This window comes from Nannospalax galili, unplaced genomic scaffold (assembly GCF_000622305.1).
Source record: "Nannospalax galili isolate Female #2095 unplaced genomic scaffold, S.galili_v1.0 scaffold167, whole genome shotgun sequence".
NCBI lineage: Eukaryota > Metazoa > Chordata > Mammalia > Rodentia > Spalacidae > Nannospalax > Nannospalax galili.
Genome location: NW_008358534.1, coordinates 2,926,205 through 2,943,883, shown reverse-complemented (window position 1 = coordinate 2,943,883; position 17,679 = coordinate 2,926,205). Strand labels below are relative to the sequence as shown.

Genomic DNA, 17,679 nt, shown 5'->3' with positions numbered 1-17,679 from the left:
GTTTTGTGAAGAATTGCTTCTAGGTGATTGACTAATCAGGAGGCTATGCAGAATCTTTGGAAGTGGAGGAAGTCTCTTTAAGGGAACAGTTAAGTTTGTGGAAAATTTATGTCTTCATTTCTGTAATAGTTGATATTAGATTTCCCTTTTGTAATCAAAGTGAGAACTTTCCTTACTGTGTGATATTGTCCAAGTTCCGTTGCTAAGAATGCATTGTATGAAATGGCTATCTAGTTTTTAAAAATATATCTCCACCCATGGTTATAGGTAAAAAAATTCCATTACCAATATCCCCCAAAATACATAGGAATAAACCAAACCAAAAAGATAAAATATCTCTACAATGAAAATTATGAAGCACAAAAAATATTAAAGATGACAGTAGAAATGGAAAGACCACCCACATTCATAGATTAGGAGAATTAATGTTGCTAAAATGCCAGTGACCACAGGGGTAAAATGGTCTGTGATATCCTGTCTAGAACATGGAGATACACAAAGGACATGAGAGCATTTTACTGCTGCACCAGTTAAAATGAGGCTATGTAACATTTGCTCAGTTGCCATGCATCTTCAGTTTATATACAAAAGTATGTGCACCTTTTCTGCAAATGGATACAATTTAGACCTAAAGATCTCTGATGAGCTGCAACACCAGAAATAGGAGGAAAACGACACCAGTGGGGAGTAGCTCAGCCTGGATAAGTGGTCCCATTACCTTATCAGCTGTGGTTTCTTTGCTCTCTTGTGTTCTTTGGATGTGGCTGTTGTATGTCTAGAATTGAAGGTAACTGATAACTGGTGCTGGACAGAGGAGCCTTATTTTTTATTATGGCAGCTTGCTATTTTTGCAATGTGACTGGGTTGAACACAAAGTACAGTAGTAACTGATGTCCTCTTCTTCCTGTGTGAGTGAGCAGATGATGAAATATTGATGTCAGCATCCTTGAGGATATTCAGATGAGCAACGTTTGGGTACTGCTTCTGTCTAAAATATGTTTTGTGGTCTAAAGCATCAAAGCTTGGCATCTTTCCTTCCATGGAGCTCTCCCCATTCAAACAGGACAGATTTCATAAAGTGGTAGTGGGATTGAGTCTTGCTTGCCTCCACTTGGATATCTTTGTATGAACCCAGTGGTCATGGTGTTTTGTTTTACAATAATTTTTTTTCCTGGTGTGTCTCCCCTTACCCCATTAAAAAAATAATGGTTCTTATTTGATGTTCTTGAAGACACTGAATACTTAGGATTTCCTTTCTGTATTGGCACAGTTCTATTAAGAGTGCGTTTCTTGGGGTTGGAGAGATGGCTTAGTGGTTAAGAACACTGGTTGTTCTTGCAGAAGACCCGGGTTCTAATCCCAGCACACACGGCAGCTAACAACTGTTCATAACTCCAGTCCCTAAGAACACTGGTTGTTCTTGCAGAAGACCTGGGTGCGAATCCCAGCACCCACACGGCAGCTAACAACTATCCGTAACTATGGTCCCAGGGGATCTGACAGCCTCTTCTGACCTCTGTGGGCATTGCACCACACGGGTGCACTTACCTACATGCAGGCAATACATGCATACACATAAAATAAAAAAATTTAAAAAATGCATTTCTTTACAGAAATGTCTCATACCATCCTTTGGGCCCTCTGCTAGAAAAGTAGAATCATTCTCAAATGATGCCTTTTAAATTGAATCCTCTTAGTATCGCAGATGTTGGACAATATATTGCGTATCATACCTCTGTGAAGGCAAAATATCTTGTGTCTGCTTTATGATGAGCAGTAGTGACTCTGCTTTATCAGAACTGCTCTTAATGTTACTCAGAATACTTTCTTTCCAGATGATGATTGAGAAGCTAATTAAAAAAAAAGAATGGTGCCAGGAACAACAACAGTAACAGAACTGTGCTGTTTCCTTGGATTTTTTTGTATTTTAATGGGGTGTGCTGGATAACTCTACAATGTTGATCAAATGACTGTAGATCCTGGAAAAACTGACTATAACATACTGCTATTATTGATCTTTTTGTATAAATTATAAATATAAATACATATGCATATATCATTTGAATTTCTTGAAAACTAGCTGTGCTGTCAACCTCGGAACAATATCCCAATTTACCATGTTGACTTGACATTCTACAGAAATTAACAGACGTAATGGTCTAGAACCGTTATACTTATTTTTTTTTCCATTTGTACAGGGGTAAGACACTATTACATATATAAAATTGATTACAGAAACTAATAAATAATTCTCTAAATAATGAAAAAAATGACATTAGTACCCAAACGGATATTCAAATTAAATGTAATCCTCATCAAAATTCCAACGTTATATTTCACAGAAGTAGAAAGCAATCCTAAAACTCATATGGAAGTAAAAACTACCTCTCGTAGTCAAAGAAATCTTGATCAAAAAGGACAACAGTAATGAATTTCAAAATGTACTACACTGCCACAGCATCAGGAAGTCCTCTATTTTCCAATCTGCTTCACCATCAACCCACCACCAGAAGAATGGGGAACCATGGCTCATGGTTTGGGTCTATAGCTCCAGGCTCATGGGAAGGAAACACCTTACACGTTCAGGGGCCACAGCTCCAGCTCAGTATTTGAGCTGTTTTATCCCTATCGTCCAGTTTAGAATCACATGTCATACTCATTTGTCATAGCTCTTTAACTTCTAATTTGGAACAGCTCTTCTGCCCACCTCCATAACATTTGATAATGACATTTTGAAAGGTTCAGACCAAGTGCCTTTTAGGATGTTTTACAGTGTGCATTTATCTGATTGCTCCTTTATGATTAGATTCAGATTGAATATTTTGGGCAAGAACATATCTGTTATGTGTGCTTCCCAGGAGGAGGAACATTTCAATTTGTACTATGATTGGTTGAGGTCATGAAGTTTAATCAACTAAGTTATTGTATACTATTTCTCTCTTGAAAATGTTTCCCTATTTTGTATTTAATCAGAACCTCTATGGTACTTGAAAATTCCGTAAGGTTTCTGTTCTTCAACATTTCACCCGGAACTTTTGGTGTGTGTTGATCATCATTGTCTAAATCATCATACCGTTTTCTGAATGGGGTTATATACTAATTCTTCATTCCTTATATGTTACTCTTTTATAGAGAAGTTACTTTGAGGCCCATCTGCATTGCATAGGAAATGCTGAGTAAATTCCCCACCACAGCTGAACTGACTTTGGAGAGTGTACGTATTTTCAGCCTTTGTCTTTTGCCTTAACTATATGTGTCCATCATTGTTTGATAGATTCCTTACCTTTGCATATAAGCTTACCTTGCATTTTTCCTGTACCAGATATAGAATTATCTATTTCTTCAATAAGCCTGTTTCTTTGGCAAGGAATGGTATTTAGAAACCAGTATCTGGCAATTACATGTACTCATTATTACAGGTGTGTCAAACTCAGAGCCAGTATAAAGTCATTGCAGATGGAATAAGATACATCTTAGAATTTCAGAAGGTCGTAAAAATGCATTCAGTTCTTGTCTACATCCCCAGACATCTTCAGAATTCACTTTATCTTCTGTATTTGTGCATCCTTTCCCCAATAGTGGGAACTATTCTTCCACCAATGTTAATTTACTTGCACTTTCCAGAAAGTGCATATGCTTTCTGTGTGTATGTTTTATATTATGCAGGTTTACTATTTACTTCTCTAGTATCATTACCAATAACAAATACTATGTTATGGAGTCTGAACTAAATCGTAGCATTATTAGTTTAAAATGGAGGAATCTGGTTTTTCTAGATGCCTACTGATAAGAGTATTCAGGAATGAGTCTCTGTAATTCCACATCTTGAAAAACAACAATTCCAAGTTATTCCATCTTTTGAGACACAAGGATGAAGTAATTAAGAGCATGGACATTAGGTTAGAAAGGTCAGTATCATTGTTCTGTTACTTAGTCTCTGTACTTTCTTCCTCTATGCAACTAGATTATAATGCATACATCATCTACTACTTTGAAAACTCCCCAATGTATGATAAAGTAGCAGGAAATGAAACTGATGTTTTTTTTTCTTTTACTAAAAAATATTAAACTGGATTGTCATGTATTTCCTGTCTGGCAAAAATTAAATTAAGGAAAAGTTTATGTAATAGTAATTCTAAGATGAATTAATTTTGAAAATGAAAGTAAAATATATTAAAAAGCTAAGTGCATATTATTGAGATACACAAACTTTATATTTATATGTAAAAAATACATTTATTTCCTTCCTTTACCTATTGCAATTCATTATTTGGTCAGAGACCTTGTAACAAAGTTACTTACAAATGTTGCCCAAAGTTAGTAAAAGATTAAACAAAATACCTCTGTTTCACAACCTACGTGGATTGTTAGACTAGAATCTTTCAGAAGCGGATTATATTCTATGAACTTTAATAATCTCTGTTCCAAGCACAATCTTAAATGTGGAGGGACTTTAGAGTGAATGAGTGGTTCACTCTTTCACTATCATAATATATACACAACACAGAATACATCCTTTTAACCAAGTGTAAATTCAAGTATAAAGCAGTTTCACCCTGCAGGATGAGTCTACTGTCAGCATTACTCCAAGACCCAGGAAAAGTCAGTCTGCCTTTTACTGTGGCATGATATTTGAATCATACTTTTTCTCTGGATAGATTATAATTGAATTCTTGGCTATCCTTATTAGTTCTTGAGAAAAATGTATATTGGACAACAGAATAGCAATGTTCAGCATCAGAAAATAGTTTGCCAGTGTTCTCTGATATCAAGTAGGACTACCGTGGGAAGGGGAGGGGGGTGTATTATTGCGAGCGTGTTGCTAGGAGACGGGAGACTCAAAAGCCCATGTTGTAGGGGGTTTTACTGGAAATTAAGGTAATTTAAGATTGTTTTCTCTTAGAGATTTAACCTTGAAACTCTGTCCTTTGCTGAGCATGTACATTTTACCACGTAATGTTTAGTATCAGTCGATGTTTTCTAAGGATTTGGGAGGATAATCTCGACATTTCATTTCTTTCCATTGGGCTAATCCCTTCTTCACAGCACAGCTCGTTTTCAAGTGGCTGTTGCGCTGCTGCTTTCCCCTCCCACATCTTCAGTGCGACAGCCTCAGACCTGATGGAAACAGCACGCAACTGGTAAGTACACGAAAAAGCTCTCATAGAATAGTAGTTAAGGCTTGGCTTTCTAAAGCAAGTGAAGCGTTTTTGATGGAATAGAATGATACAGAACTGTGTAAGAATTTCTCTAGTCAGTAGCACTGAGAAAATGGATTGTATCATAAATATGCTGTGAATTGCTTTCCTAGTTGAAGTGATTGCTCCTTAAATGGTGAATGAGTTGCTAGAAGGAAATACAAAACACGTATATATTCTGAATACGGCAAGATGATCCCTAAAGTAAGGTTTTTTTGGAAGATATTAAAACATTCCTGCTTTATGATGTTTGGATTAGATGTGATGAAATAGCTAAGATTCAAGGTGTTCGTGGATATGGTTTCTTTTCTCACTACACGGAGAACCTGAGGAAAATATTCTGCAGTGGAGGAAAGGGTACTGTACTCGACTTGTTTTTAAGAAGATGGTATGATGACACGTCTGTGTGGAAATTGAAATGAAGAGGGCAGCCTGTAATAAGATTGGTTGCCCCCAAGAGAGGGGAACGTGTGAATGAAAAAGACTAAAATTTGGTTGTAGGATGAAAAATCTTGCAGCAGAAATAATAAATATTGTGACTGTGCCTTCATTTGTAAAGTTGATTTGCTTTTTGCGTGCCAGTTTCTGCAGTAAAGAATGAATGTTCTCTGTGGTTCTTTCTTGAAAAGGAATGTGAGTACGTAGCAGAGATTCCTATGGACACAGCGTTTCTCTTTGCTTCTGAATATACTCAGAAATGTATTTTCTCTATTAGGCCAGTTAGTGCAAGAAAACTGGACAAGAAGTGAAGTGCTATATTTAAAAATTTCTTTGGAATTAAGATTGCTTTGACACTTGATCATGAAGGAAGAAGAAAAGAAAGATAAGCGTTTGAGTCAGATGACAGAACAGATTAGAGGGAAACAAGAATGAAAAAGCGTATTAGAAAGTCCAAAGGCAAGCCATGCCTTAAGTTGAACATGTCTGCTGGGGGTATGTTTTGCAGGGAGAAGGAGACAGGATGTTGAAGGTAGAGGGAGGAGTGTTAGCAGAGAACTGCGGCAAAGAGTGACTGACGCATCCAGGGACATGTGACCATTCTCTGGTGTAGTGAGGAAAAATTTCCAGGACTCCATCTTGTATAAGAAAGTCTATACATGCTAACATGAAAACAATGGTGTAATCATGCCACAGTGGGTCATGAGTTAGTCCTGTGTAGTCTTCCACTGGTGTTTAATATTTTCTCATTTCTAGACTTTCTTCTCTTCACTGTTACTGCTTTTATATGCTTATTAAAGCAGCTGCATAAAATGTTGGTTTCCCCTTTATTATAGAAATGCAATATTTTTCACAAAATTTGGATAAAATAAAAGGTGACTATGAAGATTATCCACAATGCCATAACCCAGACATAATTACTCGAAATCCTTTTTCTCTGAATACGTGAATACATGCATAGAAATATATATTTGATGCAAAATAAAGATTAGATGTAAAGTGTTTATTTGGCTTTATTCATTAAATAATATATTGGAAAGGATTTCTTGTATTTAAAATACCACATAGGAATGTGCTTTGGGGGTAATTTATTTTAATTATACAGGACTGCTACTAAAGTCCAATTAATGAATGTATATGTACACATTTTTGCTGTTGTAAATGATTTAAGGATTATCAGTCCACATAAATTTGTGTGCTCTTCTCTTTTACCCCCATAGGAAAAATTCATAGACATGGAATTCCTGGATCAAATGGTATGAATCAGTTTAAGGTTTTCCCCTTATCCCAAGACATATTGCTTAATTTATTTATTATGTGCTAAAAACATTGTTTTCCACTTATTGCTTATTTATCCTTTATGATGATTTTTTGTGGCATTTTGCTGCTTTGTTTTTAAATACCTACATCTGTCAGTTGATTTTTATGTTTGCTTTTTGTTTTGTTTGAATATTCTCTCATATACATAGTCACCTGTATTTGCCCTACATGCTTAATTACTTCAGTTTTTACAGTTGCCTCTTAATCTAGAGTTCATTTTAATACATGGTATAACCTAAGACTAATTTTTTTCCAAATAGGTCACCAATTATTACAGCATTACTTAATAATCCATACTACTTCCACTGATGTGAAATAACGTCTGTTTTCCCATTAGACAGGGTGTAGCTTTACACAGGTCGGCCATTTTCTTTCTGTTCAAGATGCTTACATTCCACAATAGTACTTTTACCTTCTTGCCATATCCAGCAGCCTGCTAAAACATTTATACTTTGGCCTTTTAAGAATCCTAGTTGTATAGAATTGCATACACATGCACACACACACACACACACACACACACACACACGGTCTTCATTTTTTCATAAATTAAAAATTGTGGAATCAAACTACTAAAAACACTGTTCCCAATAAGTTATTACTACTCTTGGACTCAAGTGACATTCCAGGGGTATGCTTAAAAAGAAGTACTCTAGGGGTGTTAATGCTTGTCCTAAGGTTTTTCATTCAAATCTTTTTCTACTCCTTAGGTACTTACAGTTAAACCTGTCTGAATTCAGTTCCTGGGATTTTCTTGAATGACAAAAGACAGAAAAGTAAGAAATGTGTGAGACGTAGAAATGTTGTCAACATGTTGCTGGCAGGAATGTTTTCTAGGGATTTAAAGGACGGAAGGTGAGTCTCAATACATGTTACCACTGTCACTGTCTCCTCAAGATGGAAATACCCCAATGGTCCATCTCTTTTCACTGTAAATGGAAGGGTCAAAATGTAAAACAGAGGCTTTGAGTAGATCAATTAAACATAGATCCCAGAAGTATTTGATAATTAAAAATCACCTCCTATTCTGTTCCACCCCTTCCTCCAACACAGGCCTTCTTTTTCTACTGACTTCTAATCCTGACCACTGGACTTCGCTGATTGTGGAAGGAAAAGAAAAGTAAGTGGCTGACCCCCTTGCTTGATGTTATTGCAAGGGACTCTTTAGGCTCATACACAGCCCCAGTCGTTTCCCGACTTGCTACAATAGGCTGTGATTTGTTTATAACTGCAGGCTGGTTTCCCTGGCAACAGGAGCTCACTAAGGCATGCGCGTTAGTTCTTCTGCAGTAGCAGAATGCGGCTGTGGGGACATGCAGGGAGGATCTTGCAGCCCCCCGCAGTGGCTGAAGTAGTTGTTCTGCAGACATGACATCATTTGGTCTCTGCTAAACTCCATTGCTATTGCTTAGAGTATTGCATTTCTTAAAATCCTCAGAAGGCTCTGAATGTCTCCCTTTCATTCCTTCCCCATATAACCACAGTCAATATTTTTCCAACTGTTAAACTCCGCATAGCCTCAGGGCCTAAGGAGATCCTTGGAGTGTGGTTACAGGCAACAGATGGCATGATTTCTAATCTTGACCTCTTGCCAGTGACATGATCATGGCACAATTGCTTACTGTCTGTGCCTTCATTTACTCAGATTTAAAATGGGGATAATAGTGCATGTACAAAAGTGATGCATATATGAAACATTGAAAAGTATTATTTGTAGATGTTAAAGGGGATGTGCCTGGAGCCAGACACATCCCTGCAGTGTACAACTCATCCAAATGCTCATACTGGCCAAACTATACACATATGCAGTTATCCCTGTAGTATGCAGAAACTTCTCACACAGTACACAGACCATCTACAGCACACCATACCCCCCACATTAATGTACATCACAGCAAAAATACTTACCTCTTAGCACATGGATATGTTCCATATGGCTGGACACTTCTAGAGGCACACAGATTCTCTTCAATGCAGAGACCCACATGATGAGACTTACCCACCATAAGATACTGCATAGAACACACAGAAAATCTTAATATAGTCTACCTTCACATCACATAGACCCTTTGCAGAATATAATGTATAAAGGTACAATGTACACAGCAGATTCTGCCCACAGCACACAGATAATTCACACAGATTCTCCTCATAGACCAAAATGCTCCTCACAGCAAGACCTTCCTTACACCATAATGTTCTCTTTATGATAACATAATTCTCTTCCCATGTGTTCCACTGTCTGAATGTGTAGCTGTTACACTTGCTTTGATGCACAGACTCCCCTCATGTCACATTGGTTCCTGAAAGAACACAAAGCCTTGCACCACAGTACACAGACTATTGGTACATTATGGAGAACTTTCACCACAGAACATGGACTGTCCACAACACTCCATAGAATGCAGACTGTGTCCCTGTCTGAGCAGATTGACACAGCTCAAAGCCCCTTGCCATGACACAAATGTCACACAATAGACACTGTTTGATGGAAAAAATACACAACAAAGATCATTCCAGTAGGACACACAGACTCCTCTCACACTATACACACAGTCCTCATACTATGCATGATCATCCAATGAAACACAGGCTAACCTGTGATACAGAGACACTCTCAATAGCTCTCAGCCATGCCATAGTAATAAAACGGTACAACCTGAAACACAGAGACCTTGCCTTGTTACGTAGAATTGTAATATAAGGCACAAGCTTATTCTGCAACGTACCAGTTCATCATACGACAAGCATACCACTCGATGCAAACAGTTGCCTCATAGGCACTCATTTGCCCTGCACCATCGCGTCCTAGACATGCAGTGTTACTATATAACCCACACTGTAGCCTCATGTCACCACTCTACCCCAGTTGCCTCACAAATACTTTGATAGTTACCATAATGCACAGCACGAGATCATGCGAAAACGAGGTACTACATCAGATGTGTGTTTCACAACAGATAAACTCATGCAGCAGCTCTTCATCTTTCTCAAAAGTACTCAAGCAGTCCTTTACACACCATCACAGGTGAGCCACACTGCCTTCATCCCACAACACTGGTGCCAGCTACAACATGTGAACATCTCAGAGCGCCACACTGCACTGTCACAATTCCATAGCTGCATGCATTTCCCTTACATATTCATTTCACAAAAAATCCATACTTACAGTAGTGTTACAGTGTAAACACATGCCCCAAACACATGGAGCCATTTGTTAAGGGATTCTCAGATTTACAACAAAGCACAGAGACTGGTTTCACTGATGACATTGTTATCTACAAAACAAGATACAGCCAGCCAGGTATGTACCCCCACCAAAACGCAAAGTCACTCCCACTGGTATATATGCGTATTCTAGAACACTGAAGCCCACCCAAAATGTGCAGACAAGTCATATCACAGACATTTATGATACACTCAGCCACAAGACATGTGCCTTAAGATGTATAGATACACCTGTGGATGCACAGATTTGTTCCACAATGTGCAGTATTGCATCATAACACTTACTTTACAATGCAAATACCATTTCCCACCATGTAGACATAAAATACACCTATTATGCTCCACTTTACAAAGATTTCCATTATAGAGGACAGGCATGCTTTACCACACTATTGAGCTACAATTCTAGCCTGCAGCAGAGATAAAGCTTGGCAATGATTAAGAGCAGGGTCTCTCAACCCAGGCTGCCTGGGATTGACTTCAGATCCCATCCGTTGCTAATTGTATCACCATGGGTAAGTACATACCTTTGTGCTTTAGTTCATTCATCTGTACAACAAAGATAACAATAGTAGCTACTTTGAAGGGTTATCCTGAATAAAAATAACATATTAAGCCATGTTAAGTGCTTAGTACTGTAGCTGCTATTTAGAAACTATCAGATTCATTCATTTGTATTACAGTCACCTGCCTCCTCCCACCACCACCATTACTAAAGCAAAAAGGGCTAATGTTAAATATTTAGAGTCATCTGACAATACAGATTCAGCACACCGTATAAAGACTATCCCCAGAACACCTAGAAATACTCTATTGAACATAACACACAATATTGCATACCTTACACAGTACAGACAGCATGATAAACTCGGTATCACTCACAACATAAACAGATTGCCATGAAATTGAGACATTTGCTAATAATACACATCACGGCATATACACACACCCATCTACTGACCACACACAAACTGGATATACAATATCCATCCTTACTTGATAAGACAAAAAGATTCATAATATAACATAACATAACATACATACATACATACATATACCATGAACTCAGTTATGTACCATATCACACAAGCACCCCACTACACAGATAGGTGTTACCAGAACACGTGGATTTCCCTGTTATTCACAAGCATGCTCCTAAATTTATACTCATAAGTTTAGCACATCACAGTTTAAGGTGTAGTCCCTGCACACAACACATTGACTTCTATCTCATGTTTAACCGATAAAGAACTACATACCTCACATCTCCTAGCTTGCCTATAAATCTGCCTTACCCTAAAATGCTCCTATACTTATGATCACATGCTCCATACTACACACACCAACTTCATAAGACCTGGGTACTATCCCCCAAAACAAAAATTTCCTTAAACACACAGTATCATATCACAACATCCACACAAACTCATCCCGGAACTTTTAGAATTGCTCTTAAGTATCCAGGCTTGTACAAAGCAAAGCCAAGCTTACAATTCAAAAACCTACCCCACAGTGCTCAGTCTGTCACAAAGCAAGGACTAGCCTCAGCTCACGTTGTTTCAAGCAAAATACAAACATGGCACATAAAACTTACTCTCTACAGTGCAGAGCTTGTACTAAGAGCTCCATTTGCCTAGGCTTGAATCCCTAATACACCATTACTAATCTTATGGCCTTAGAAAGGTTTCGTGACCTCTCTACACCTTTTCCTACATAAGAGCTTGGAATAATGGTACCTATGCCTTACAGCTGTTAAGAGGCATAAATGAGTTAATATCTATATAGCCTTTAGAATAATACCTGATAAAGAATCGCTGTTATTCACACGAACTGATAGTGATTTTCTTATTATTAGTATACATGGAACTGAACCATAGAAAGATTCAACCTAAAAGAACTAGAAACAACCTACCACACATACACTATCCCCCATAAAGTACAGACTCCCGTCACAAACTGTACTTTGACCGGTAAACTTATATTGACTGTACTTAGACAACATCTGGAAGCATCTAACACATAGGATCTGCAAAACATCTATATCCACCACACAACACTTAGACACACAATGCAGTCTATACACTATAGTGCACAAACACAGAAATTTATCAGAGGAAAAACTCGCTCCATTTCCACCAGATGTATCTCATAAATATTTTAAGCCTGGACTACCACACTGGCTCCACAACACAAACAACTCAGACAAAAATCTTTGAAATAATCCATAACACATATATTTCTCAAATAAAGAAGTCACTGCACACAGCAAAAGGAAACATGGCCTATCAAAGAATACAGATTCTTCTCAATACCCATGTGTACTGGTCCAGTGAAATACTGGCTTCCTTAAATAACGAGGTGCTTCATGAACACAAATGTATTGGAAACATGCATTAAATGTCTCACTGTGCACATAACATACTACACACACAGACGTTTGCTACATCGAGACATTCCTCATGTCAGTGTTAAATCACAATTACTGGTCTAACCTACATCATGTAGTACCTACACACAGCCTCTTGATACTTCATAAGGACTGACAGCTAGAACTGCAAGGAATACAGATAAACTCCTGTAGATGTTCATATGCACTCACTGGCTGAGAGGGAGGGACAGAGAATCCTTATGGGACTGTGCCCACTAAACTCTATGAAAGGACTCTTTATCCCAGATATGATTTTGTGCAAAGATGTGCATTTAGATGCCATCTAGTCTCCCACATAAATATCTAGGAAGATCATATCTAAAGCTTTAACAGTTGCACACACCAATAAAACATATATGGATTCAAGAAGAGATTTCTACATGGGTTTGCATTTGGTAACGTTTATAGAGGTTATATAGTTACATTAGAGATAAACTTGCATGTAAATATTTGAGACATAAAAATACACATACAAAAATACAAATTCATAAGTACACACAAAATGTCTACAGACAAACACAAATTCTCACAGTGACTCACTCAGAAATACAACAGGAATATGCTGTGGTACCTCGGTGTCCGGAAACAGATACAAAGGCACATAGGAGCCTGTGCACAGACACAGTTGCACCTGTATCCATATCCGGAGGTGGGCATAGCAGCTTTCACATAAGCATACAAACAGCTTTATAAACACGCGGCACACATCAGCTTACACATAGTGCCCCATAAGTGTGTACTTATAAGAGCGCAGAGAAACGCAGATACTCAAGAAGCCTGTGTATTAGTCTGTTCTCAGAGTCACAGAAACGTGTGCACCTACACTGAGAGCATATAACATGTCTTCACAGATTTACACTTAGGACGCATTTGTACATAGACATGTATAGGTACTAATGTAGATGTGCGTACATAAAGCAGAAGTCTGCACAAAGAAGATCCATCGACAGAGGCACATATTCCCTGGACATCCATAATTGCAAACCATATTTCATCCTCACTTGCCTGGAAACCATAAGATCTACACATGTGCCTAACATCGATTCAGAGTGATAAAACTATGTTAAATTGTATGTAGTCACTTTTGTCTTCAGAGACAAGCTTACAAATATATGCAGATGGTCATATGGACATCCATGAATGAAATGGATCAATACATCAACAAGCGTTGAAACACACACGTGAAACAAATGGACAAAGGAGAATGACAGGCAAGAAAATTTGTCGTGCCCACATAGCCTATGGACACCCATTTGCATTGCCAGATTAACATGGATAGCAGAACATGTCTACACAGATGCATATTCCGTCTCTTACACAAGAACTCATGTACAGATAACTGTTTGGAATACAAATATAATTACAGACATAAAATCCATAAACAGACATGTACAGAATCCTAATTGCATATATGAAGTGACAAGTATCCTTGCATGTTAATACATTAGAATATAGTCATTGCCGTGTGTACCTCTATATCAGAACGATGTACATATATTCTCTGGAGCTTACAATGAGGACCGAATTCCAAATGCACATAAAATAGAGGAATGCGCACACGGATATTCACGTGCCATCATGGGTATGTTGAGGAATGGAGGACTTGATACTACAAGCACAACTGCATGCACCCAGACAGATGAAGATTTCACATGTGGAAAGGGATATCCACCCTGTTCTGTACATGGATGTACAAATACTTTGAAAACAAAATTATGGATTTTAATGCACATTTGTTATGAGCCTCCTCAAGAGAAAATGGCTGTAATCACCCCACAGTGGACTATGTACCTTGTCAACATGGATGTGGAAATTACCAGGAACATCTCTAAAGTACCTTTAGGACTCATGATTGTGCACGCACATGCACATGTACTTCCACATGTGAAGAATCAGATATGTAATGTATGTAGGAGCATAGAAATGCCAATATATGCCAGGAAATCATGACTATCACACAGACAGGCATACACAAACACTTGTCACTCTAAACTCCAAAACCAACCCTGTATATAAAAGTCCTCCTTTGCCACAGGTTTCCTCTACCACGCTCAGGCTTGCTTCGCTTCACCAGCTCACCAGCCCTGCTTTGTCATATCTATCTTTGCAGTAGTACATGATCTGGAAAGTCATCTCTTCAGGTGCAGGCTCACCTCGTCAAATTCATTGACTCCTGCCCTGGGCAAATACCATAATAATGGTAAATGTAATACTTAAGGAAATGACATCCACAACACATGGTATTAACATGCCATACATTTCATATCCATGCCTCATAATACCCGGGCTAGTCATAGAGTATTTGAAGGGCTTTACAGTACTCAGAAAGCATGATGTGGAGGTACACTCTAGCGTGTTCAGAGATACTTCAGGAAGCAAAACTTGCAGCCAAATGAAGCAAGATACATAGGCACACCTACTCACTATTGAAATGTCGTACTTCAGTCAGTAACTATTTTAATTGAATATAAAATAAATCATTTCCCCAGTGCTCTCTCTAGTGGGCTCTGTGATGAGTCTTTATTTGCTTTGTTACCTGTTATTCTTTGCACTTACCTTTCAGAGTTCTTAGAAGACTTTGTGAAATGGAAGGCTTAGCCTTGTGCTCAGTATGTGATACATGCAGTCACTGCTGATTTCTGTTTGGTTAGATACATACTTATTATCTATATAAGATTTGTTTTTATCATCAAATGAGTTTGTCATGGTATTTGTAAATATAACAATAAAGATCAACTTATTGACAAAGAATAGATTATATTCAGAAATAAGGTAATTTCTGAAATTCTCAGAAGGCATTCGTTTGTTACTGTCCCTAGCAGAAGGGAAGTCCCCAAATATTTTTCCTGTTCTTGATACTATTACTGTCTTTAGTAACCTGTTCTTTTCTATAGGAGGACTGGGGCACAGAGTGGAATATGGAGAAAGGACTTGATGTGCAGTATGCTTTTGCCACCTATTGACCACACTGAGTAAGTACAGCATTTGTGCATCACCACAATTGTCCCCAAATATTGAATACATTGAAAAGTTGTGTAGCTTTCCTAATGAATAAGGTAGAATGCATTATATTATAGTAAATTTTTCTGCATCCTGAAATAAAACATAATTAAATGCAATTATAATTTTACTCAAATGCTCCTATCCCCATTTTCCTTTTGGATTTTACTGAGACTGTTCTTCAGCAAGTGTTCCCACTTTCTATTTTCCACCTAAATCCATTTTAAAAGTATTGTACATCACCACACATTTGCCTTCTAGTTAGCATCTGAAATTGATTAGAAGTTTAAATACGTTCAAAGTCATCATTTCTAGCATATTGTGAGTACTCACGCTTTTAAATAAAATTATTTAGTCACACTTTGTATTCAATGAAACAAAACACCATACTAACTTGATACTCAGCATTTATTTATTTAATAGAAAAAGTAACAAAATTGTCTTTAGCAGTAAGAAACTTTACCTGGTATTTCTATTGCCTTGAAATAACCATGCCACCCTACCATGTATCTTTACAGAAAGTCTATGGGGACAGAAATGAATTTTCTGTGACTCCACCTCTCTAAGTATTAAAATTTTATCATTAAAATATTACTACACATTTGATCTGAAGCCTATAAAATATTACATATTTTGGGACATAATCAGTAAAAAAAGAATTGTCTATAAATCTCTTAAGTGAATATAATTGTATTTTCTCCAAATTGGTTCACAGCTTTGAGGATTACTGTTATTTCTAATGTACCATTCCACCACCTCTTTGTTTTGTGGTACTGAGGATTGAATTTAGGACCTTGCACATACTAGGAAGCTGCTCTGCCATTGGGGTACTGCCCTACCCTAGCCCTGTAAACATTTCTTTTTTTACTGATTTGAGAAATGAAGTAGCTTTGTTCACATACGTAATTAGATTAGAATGGAATTACCAAAAACCAAATAATGACCTATCATTATTTTAAAGAAGATAGTGGGAAAAAATATTTTATACAGAAGTAGTGGTATATGCCTATAATTCCAGCACCCGGATGCCAACGGTAGGAATATTTTTAGTTGCAGACCAGCCTGGGCTACAGACTCTGGCAGTCTTTCAGAAAAGGTTTTTTAATATGTGAAAGGAGATGGTTGAATTTTTGTGAAGTAGAAGGGGATCAGCAGGAATGGAAGGAGCAAGAGAGGATAATGAGAGGGCAAATACAATTAATTTACAATAAATACATGGATGAAAATGTCATCGTGAAACCTGTGTATAACATACACACACACAAAAATGAAAGAGCCATAGAAACAAAAATCTTGAACTAAAAAAGTTTTTTGCTTTGAAGAATTTTTAATTTTTTAAAAAATTATTTAATAACAACATAATTACAAGAAGCATTTCATTACAACAGCATTGACATATTCAATAACAACTTCCAGCGCTAAGATGCATCTAGTTGAATTATTACAGTTATACAATATTGTACTCAGTACAAACCCTATAAGGCATAAAATTAAATGAGGTTTTAACCTTTAAAAAGATCTTGACTTCATTATTAAAATACAGTTTCATACAGAAAAATTCATTTTTAATGTAATTAACGCTAAGATGTTTGCACATGTGTTTCTAATCTCTATATCTCTCATTATTATTAGCCACCGTCAGTTACTTTCTGAGCTCCTTGACACCTGAGCATGGATATAAAGTCATCAGGTAGATTTCAATGGTAATGTTTTTCACATCTACTACTTATTGAGGAGCAAATATACACCCATTTCTCAGGTAGCAACTTCCCATAGCCTCCCTCCCCCCACTAGAGCCCTTATACTGTGATATCCCTGCTACTGTCTGCTGTGTTCTCGGCACCCCCAGCCATTCCCCACTACTTTTCCATCTGGTGAATCTAGTCAGCCTATCTAGAGGTCTTTGTTTTAGGGAGGTCAGCTGTTCCTCATCTAGCAGCAATCAGTTGTCAATATGCCTTTAGATAAGATTGGGGTCTGCTGTTTATTTTCCCAGTTCTATGCTGGGTTACTATTTGGGAGTCCCTTTGGCCACCCTGGCCAACAACTCAAAAGAAGGTATCGCCT

The 17,679-nt window shown here is 37.5% G+C and overlaps 1 long non-coding RNA gene across 3 annotated transcripts in view; it reads left to right on the top strand.

Annotated features, from left to right (window-relative positions):
- The first annotated feature begins 5,102 nt into the window (after positions 1–5,102).
- LOC103724660 overlaps positions 5,103–17,679 on the top strand; it is a 49,252-nt gene continuing 36,675 nt past the window's right edge. For 2 of the 3 annotated variants that reach the window (XR_606826.1, XR_606827.1), the window contains exons 1-5: positions 5,103–5,141; positions 6,857–6,892; positions 7,667–7,811; positions 8,010–8,076; positions 15,507–15,584. This is a non-coding gene — a long non-coding RNA (uncharacterized LOC103724660). Of the gene's footprint in view, positions 5,142–6,856; positions 6,893–7,666; positions 7,812–8,009; positions 8,077–15,175; positions 15,223–15,506; positions 15,585–17,679 lie in introns of those variants that run through there. The other variant, XR_606828.1, reaches the window with a different exon arrangement.